The following is a 7,563-nucleotide window of genomic DNA, read 5'->3' as shown; positions in this document are numbered from 1 at the left end:
TGTAAGTTTGCAATGCTTTACTCGTATGTATACTCTCTGTCACTACCAGAGGCCTTTCTTAAACTCGGAAAAAAAAAAAAAAAAAAAAAAAAAAAAAAACCCTCGGACCGAGGACAGTCTCATACCCAATACTCTTATAATAATCTGAACGTGGTAAGATTGAAATTTTTATATGTAAGGGAAGCTAATGAAATTGTTATGGGGACTTATTTACGTTTAAGCCAGATCATTGTGTTAAGTAAAATCCTAGCTAAGCTAGCAGCACATTACGCACACACACACACACACACACACAGTGTGTGTGTGTGTGTGTGTGTGTGTGTGTGTGTGTGTGTGTGTGTGTGTGTGTGTGTGTGTGTGTGTGTGTGTGTGTGTGTGTGTGTGTGTGTGTGTGTCACCATTTACGTATATAAGTCTTCGTGCCTCTTAGTTAGTGTCAGACGATTATTTTCAGCGGAAAGAACTCCCACTCAGTTAAAAAGTACAAATCCCTTAGGTTTCCTCTTTCTCACTCTCTTTCTTCCCCCTTTCTTCCCCCATCCCCCCCCCTCTCTCTCTCTCTCCCTCTCTCTCGTCTCCTTTTCTTCTTTTTCCCTCATTCTTTCTTTATCCTCACACCTTTTCTTTCGTTTTTTCTCCCTATCGTCTATCGTCTTCCCTCTGTCCTCCTCCTCTTGTGCTTTCTCTTCTCTTCTTTTACCCTCCTTCCCCTTTCTAACCTCCATCAAGTCTCTATCATTCTTCCTTTCTTCCTCCTCCTTTCCTTCTTCTATCCTTCTGCCTCTGATATTTTTCTCGATTTCCATCTATTTTCTTTTCTTTTCTGTTCTTTCCTCTCTCTCCTCTCCTTCCTTCTCTCTTTTCTTCTTTTTTCCTCTTCATCCCGTTTTCCTTCCTTCTCCACTTCTTTTCCTTCCCACTTTTCTTCTTCCTCTCACTCTTCTCTCCTCTTCCCTCCCTCCTCACCTTCTCAACTATTTTCCCCGTCTCTCTCTCTCTCTCTCTCTTTCTCTCTCAGTGAGGAAAACCTACACGTGAATGGGGCTAGTGAATGCTGTACTGTATCTATGACACCATTCGCTGGAGGGGTCTTCTAAAGTGAATAAACTCGCCTGGCAGTATAGAAAAAAAAAAAAAATCATCATAACGAGGGTGTTAAATGATTCCACGATCGCTTTATACACTGCAGGATAGAGTCAATTAGTTCTGCTACGAATTCTTGAAACTGTATCAAAATATGGCAACTTTCTGAAAAGTTACTAGCAGATAGATGTATTGGAGTCTTGGTAGTTAGGAAGGCTAAATTAAGATCTTGCTACAATGATCACTAACTATCGTGTATATAATCAACTTGGGGGTAAAGTTATCAGTAAGGCAATACTTTTCGGCTGCAATTGTCACCGGTTGATTTTAAGATGAACTGAGGAGCCTCCTTTGCCGACACCCTCCCAAAAACATTTCTGTATAAATGGATTACACAGGAAGGCATCTCAGGTCCTTTTTTTTCTCTTTACTTTAAGCTGTACCAAACTCTGAGGTATTTTCAACAGATACTGAAAAATTATTCAGTAATAATAAAGCAGGATGATATATGGCTCTGTAAGTTTGGATTCCTAGACATATAAAGGGTCACACCTAACGAGATCTTGTAAGTGAAATCAATAATAACCAAATAAATGGAATATTGCTCTGAATGTATGGACTCGGCTTATAAATGATACTACACTTAGAGCTATCTTGTTAACGTACCGAACAAGAATAAAATGAAATCAGGAGTAACCAAATACATGAAATATTGCTCTGTATGTATGGACTCGACTTATGATACCACACTTACAGATATCTTGTTAACGTACCGAATAAGAATAAAACGGGCTGGAATTCTGCTTCATTAGTACGGATTCTCGGATGTGTAAACGATGTCAGAGCTAAAAATTAAGTATGGTAGCGGATATAAAAACTTCAAGTGATCCTGTTAAATTAAACAAGGGTATTCAAAAGGGCTTGAATCTGGCTTCATTAATCCAGCACAGCAAAAGGTATAGGGAAATCAGTAACCGTTACCGTACAGCGTCGGAAATGCACCAATATTCCATAAATCACATTTCCCATTACATTCATATTTCTACCTTACCTCTCTCATCCCTCTCAAAAATATGACGCGCATATACAACTCGATACACGTCCATCAAATTTCCCCATTACATGCAGTTTTCAAGGTTGCCTCTCTCATCCCTCAGATAAAAAGTCCGATGTTGATATATAGCTGGAAACACGATGGAATCAAAATCGATGCCAATTAAAACATGAACAGTAACCAGCTCCTGGACGCGGTGTAAAAATGGCCGTGATTGCGTAGGGAACTAATACAGGGGACGGAATGATTTTATTAAAAGGCACCGACATCAAACACACACGCCATATTTACTCGCCTTCCACATATAAACTACCCAATGTGCATGATTTATATGCAAGGAAATATGTATGTATATCAATCCCTTCATTACCAGAACGTTTATTACATCCTTTCTACAACCAGACAATTTTCTCTGTTTTGAATGAAGGGGACAAAGACTTATCACCACAAATAGGTTGTCCTTACATCCCAGCTTCTCTCAGGAAGTACAATGCTCTCTCTCTCTCTCTCTCTCTCTCTCTCTCTCTCTCCTCTCTCTCTCTCTCTCTCTCTCTCTCTCTCTCTCTCTCTCTCTCTCCTCCTTCTTCTTCTTTGTTTAAGAGGAATCAGAATTTAATGCACGGCCATAAGGTGCAACTGTTTTCATTACACTCGCTTCACTTCCCTCTAATGGCCACAGGTAAACTAATAACTCTTGCATGTCAACAGGAGTCAGTTTACCAGCAGTTTAGATATGCAATGTGCGGTGTACAGGCACAAAAGAGTTGATCAAACCTGGCGCTGTGGAGATAAAGCAAGCCTGACGGAACACACAAAGATTATTTCGCGCCAGTAATCAGTGAATAAAAAAATCATGTAATGGCAACAAGAGCAATTTATATAACTTCACACTGAGCATTTCCATTTATAAACGCAATTCTGCGATAAAGGACGCCATGTTACTGAAAGAAATGAAGGTGATGGCTTCAGATCTCCTTCACCATCAAAGGTCTTTCTGAAAGCTGAATAAAATCGTCTGGTTATTGCAAAAATTAATCACAGAAGATATCTCTGTACAGAAGGGAATATCGGTGATTACTTATAACCCCCTATTTCCTAAGATTAATAAAATCGTCAAGATGTCCCATTCATAAATGATCAAAAACTTCAATCCTACTCATCATAATCAACACCTGCGTACTCACATTAAAAAAAAATCTTTTGTTGTTACAGCAGATGATATATGTGCTTTTAGTGCACCACCAAAATATATTCAACAACAGTCCTCTGTCGTCAGTTAGAACAGTTACATGAGAGAATCTGTATTCTTTCCATACAGCACCTCCATTTTTCAACCCTGCACAGTCAGTATGGAAGATGTACCGGGCATGTTCTATCAATGAAATACCTACATTTTACCAGGAAAAGTCATTTGTTCCTGGTATAATCAAGGCATGATATTTCAATGCAACACCTGCATTTTTTCTAGTGTTTTTTTGCATCTAGTAACAAAATACTGCGAATGTTCTTTCAGCGCAGCACCTTCATTTATTAACATCACGCTTTTGTACCTAGTTAAGTAAATAATGTGTGTTTTTTCAACAATGCAGTTATCGATGTTTGTTCCTGCCTCACAAAGCCACAATTTGTCGAGCCACTGTTATCAAATGTACCCAACATACATTCCTCATACTGCCAGTGGACATGCATGCCTTTCAACACTCGCATATAATGTACCTTTCTGCTCAAGAACTCTTATTTTACATTACTTTTGCTACTTTCAGACGATTTTACTCAACTCGGGGAGACACCTTGTCGTGAAAAGGTCAGTGCACGTTAAAAAAAAATCCCTCCGGTTTGAAAAATCTCTCCCATGGTGGTTTATATTGCATGGGGGAAGCAGCAATAACTAAAATACGCCCACGCGACTGTAATCTTTTTGTGTTCAGATCACCGTTGCCAAACTTGCCAGTATTTTCACTCTCAGCTTTAGAGTGGCCCCTCATTGTTAATAGAGTTACTGAAGACTACAGTACGGTATATGCAACTCTTTAACTCTAAAGCCTCTCCTACGCTGAATTATATCGTCTGAAAACACCAGAAATGGATATATGAAAAACGCCAATGAAGAGAAAGAGTTAGATGCAAACGTGTGGGCAAAAGCGCCAAGAAAGCTCCTTCAGAAATATGTAAGGTCATTGTGAAGGAAGTATAAAAGAGAATTCATGAGAGAACGGGTGACTAAGAAGGGAGTGAAACTGCGCAAGTGACAAAGAGAAGGAAAATGTGCAGGACTGTGAGAGAAAGTTTGACTGAAAATGCGAGTGAGAGTTAATGACAGTGAGGTCTAAAAAGATCTAAAAGAATATGAAGACCTTTGTTGACAATAGGTACAGTCACCCCCAAAAGTATCGGCCCCCCCCTAGGTTCGAGCGAGTTCTGCAGACACATATGATTCTAACAACCTGGGTCCTCAAAAAATATAACACCCAGTATGTGAAGTTTTATGAGATTTTGAGTCCTGATAATTACCAAGAACAATATCTGCACTTACATTCGAAGGTTGCCCCACATACCACAATGCTTCGTCCATGTGTCATAATGATACGTGCGGTAAAAAGGCCTATATATACTTTTTTGGGGTGACTGTACAGAGAATATACAAGGAAAAATGAGGCAGCTCTCTCTCTCTCTCTCTCTCTCTCTCTCTCTCTCTCTCTCTCTCTCTCCAGCAAAATATACAAACCCTGTCGGCAGTGCTGGGATGTTGCTGACAAAGAAAACTTAGAACAAACTAGACAGATTAACATTTGATACCGACTATGCATCCTGAATCACAAAATCCCGACAGTTAAGAATGTCAAAGATTTCTACTGATATTACGATAGAGACAGACACAGATACACAGACATGAGAGAGAGAGAGAGAGAGAGAGAGAGAGAGAGAGAGAGAGAGAGAGAGAGAGAGAGAGAGAGAGACTGAAGGTACACACACCACTGACTCCCAAAGACCAACACGCACCATAAAAACGCACACAAACACACACAAACAAACACAGTCAGGCTATAACACTAACAATAAAGTGTAATAAAGGTGAGGGTGAGAACGTGGGGCGCGCCCACCCCTGGCTACTGAATTACTGAGTAGAGGGTCAGGGGGTAGGAAGGAGAGAGGGAGGCAAAGAAAAGAGAGAGGGAGGCTGAGAAAAGAAAGAAGGAGGCTGAGAAAAAGAGGGAATGGAAGGGATGGAGAAAGAGAGAGAGACAGGTGGCTGGAGAAATGGGAAGTGGTAAGGGGATGGAGAGAGGGGGGGTAGGGACACCCAGGAGGAGGGGGAGAGGGGATAGGCCATACTTTAGAAGCTGATGCTCTTCTTCCAGTCAGCTCTACTCCTCTGCCCCTTCTTCAGTTGGAAGATATAGAGTCAAACCCCAACACAGTAAAAGACATCTCCTAGCAGCTGGATGAATTCATCCGAGTGCAACAGGAATGAAAAAAAAAAATCATCTAAATGAAAAGGTCAACGGAATTATGCTGGTTGTTTCTGTCATGTAGACACGACCTCAACCCCTTCACTACGTGCTTTTTATTTTACGTCGGGGTTCAATGACTCATACATGACACACAAAGCAACGTATGGCAAGGAAGCAGGGCTGAAATAATTTCCTAACAAGAGGGGAAATGACCCTGCCACGCTCGCCACCAGACCTCTTTGTTACTCACCAAGTGTACACAATGGCATAGGAAAGGGAGTGTAATTATCGCCTTAGGAGTCTGGATCTGTGGGTGTTGTGAGATGTTGTATAATCTTATATTATGCTCTTGCTGGCTATGGATGATTTTAATCTTTCAATTAAAGGTCGCGTATTGTTGCTTTCTCAATATGATTTAATGCAGCTTAGGCGGGCACCTTAGCAGCCAGCAGGTTACTGAAGACTATAATTCACCCCTCCAGTTCGAAGTGTATCTCCAGTGCTGAATAAATTTGTCTGCAGACAAATATATATAAAATACGTCATTGCACTGAAGGGTTAATAAGCTTAGAATGTAAAAGATTTTATGAGGGTGAGGGATGAGTGTTGTCTGTGTCCAGTTGCTGCCTCCCAGATGTTTGTGTAACCAGTATACTCTCACTCTTTGCCCCTCAACCACTTCCCCTCTCCCTCTCATCCCTCTACTCCTATAGAAACCCACACCCCTCTCCCTTTCCTCATCTCTTACTCCTATAGAAATCCCACCCGTCTTTCCTTTCTCTCTCCCTCTCATCCCTTACTTGAACTGAAAATCCTCACCCCTCTCTCGTTTTCGTCCCCTTCACCTCTTACTCCTGTTCCCTCTTATTCCATCTCTCACGTACCATCCCTCACCCCCTGAGCCCATTCCCCTCGCTTTACACCCCATTCCCCTCATCTCTCTCCCCTAACCTCTCTTCCCTCTCCCCTCGCCCCTCATACCTCGCTTTTCATTCTCCATCCTCAACCCCTAAACCTTCTCCCATCGCCTCTCACCCTTCGTTTCTCACTCTTACTTATACTTACCATACTCCAAACTCGCCATTCCTTACCCATCTTTCTTCAGCCTCTCCCTTCCCTCACCCCTCACCAGCTACTGCTCACCCCTATCCCCTCGCCCCAGCCTCGCGGGACCTACCTTAATTCAATCTCCTCACCCTCATCCTGGTCCCTAGCTGAGTACGGTACCTGTACGGCGGGAGGGGTGGGAGTGGGAGGAGAAGGGGGGAAGGGGGAGATGGAAGGAGGGAGGAGGTGGTTCAAAAGGTGAGCTAACAGTCAACAAAACCACCTAAATATGAGATTAATTTGAAATAACGAATGGATACAGTCAGGGACAAAAGTTCGCCAACTGCATTCCACTGTATCTTCAAACTTAGGATATTTCGGTCACTTTCATCACTGGCGTATCATGTCAAAAGAGAATAATATTGCTGAACGGAGAAACATGCTATGCTTCTCTCATCTTAGAAACAGTAGAGACAGCAGAGGGGAAGTAGGACAGGTGAAACATTAGGTAAACTTCTGTCCCCGACTGAACACACACTTTTCGTAAGTTAAGAAAAGTGACGTATATAACACTAATCACTTTATCTTTCGTTTGTAATAAGGGAAATCATAACAGACTACACTGTGAAGCCTATATTTAACCCCTACTGATCGTAAGGTCTCCAAGTTCAATAAAATCGCCTGGAAACTGCAAGAATGTAAAGTAAAAGATGTTACCGTGGCGAAGGGATCAACTGGGAGAACACCAAACAGCAAACTCACACGTGTCCTTCGTAAGCAGCGTAAGAACGACGGATTTATCGCGTGGTCGAGTTAACTTTATTAATGAATTCCTCCTACACTGTTTACTTCATCTGAGAATAAAGGCAAAGGCCTGACGAAGTTAAATTTGCTGTCATTAACCCTCTCATGGTGGTAATAACTCGA

The sequence above is a fragment of the Coenobita brevimanus genome, chromosome 76 (genome assembly GCF_032717465.1).
Source record: "Coenobita brevimanus isolate Jiangsu-jjx chromosome 76, ASM3271746v2, whole genome shotgun sequence".
In the NCBI taxonomy this organism is placed as follows: Eukaryota; Metazoa; Arthropoda; class Malacostraca; order Decapoda; family Coenobitidae; genus Coenobita; species Coenobita brevimanus.
The sequence above is the reverse complement of the archived record's forward strand: the minus strand, read 5'-3'. Positions refer to the sequence as shown.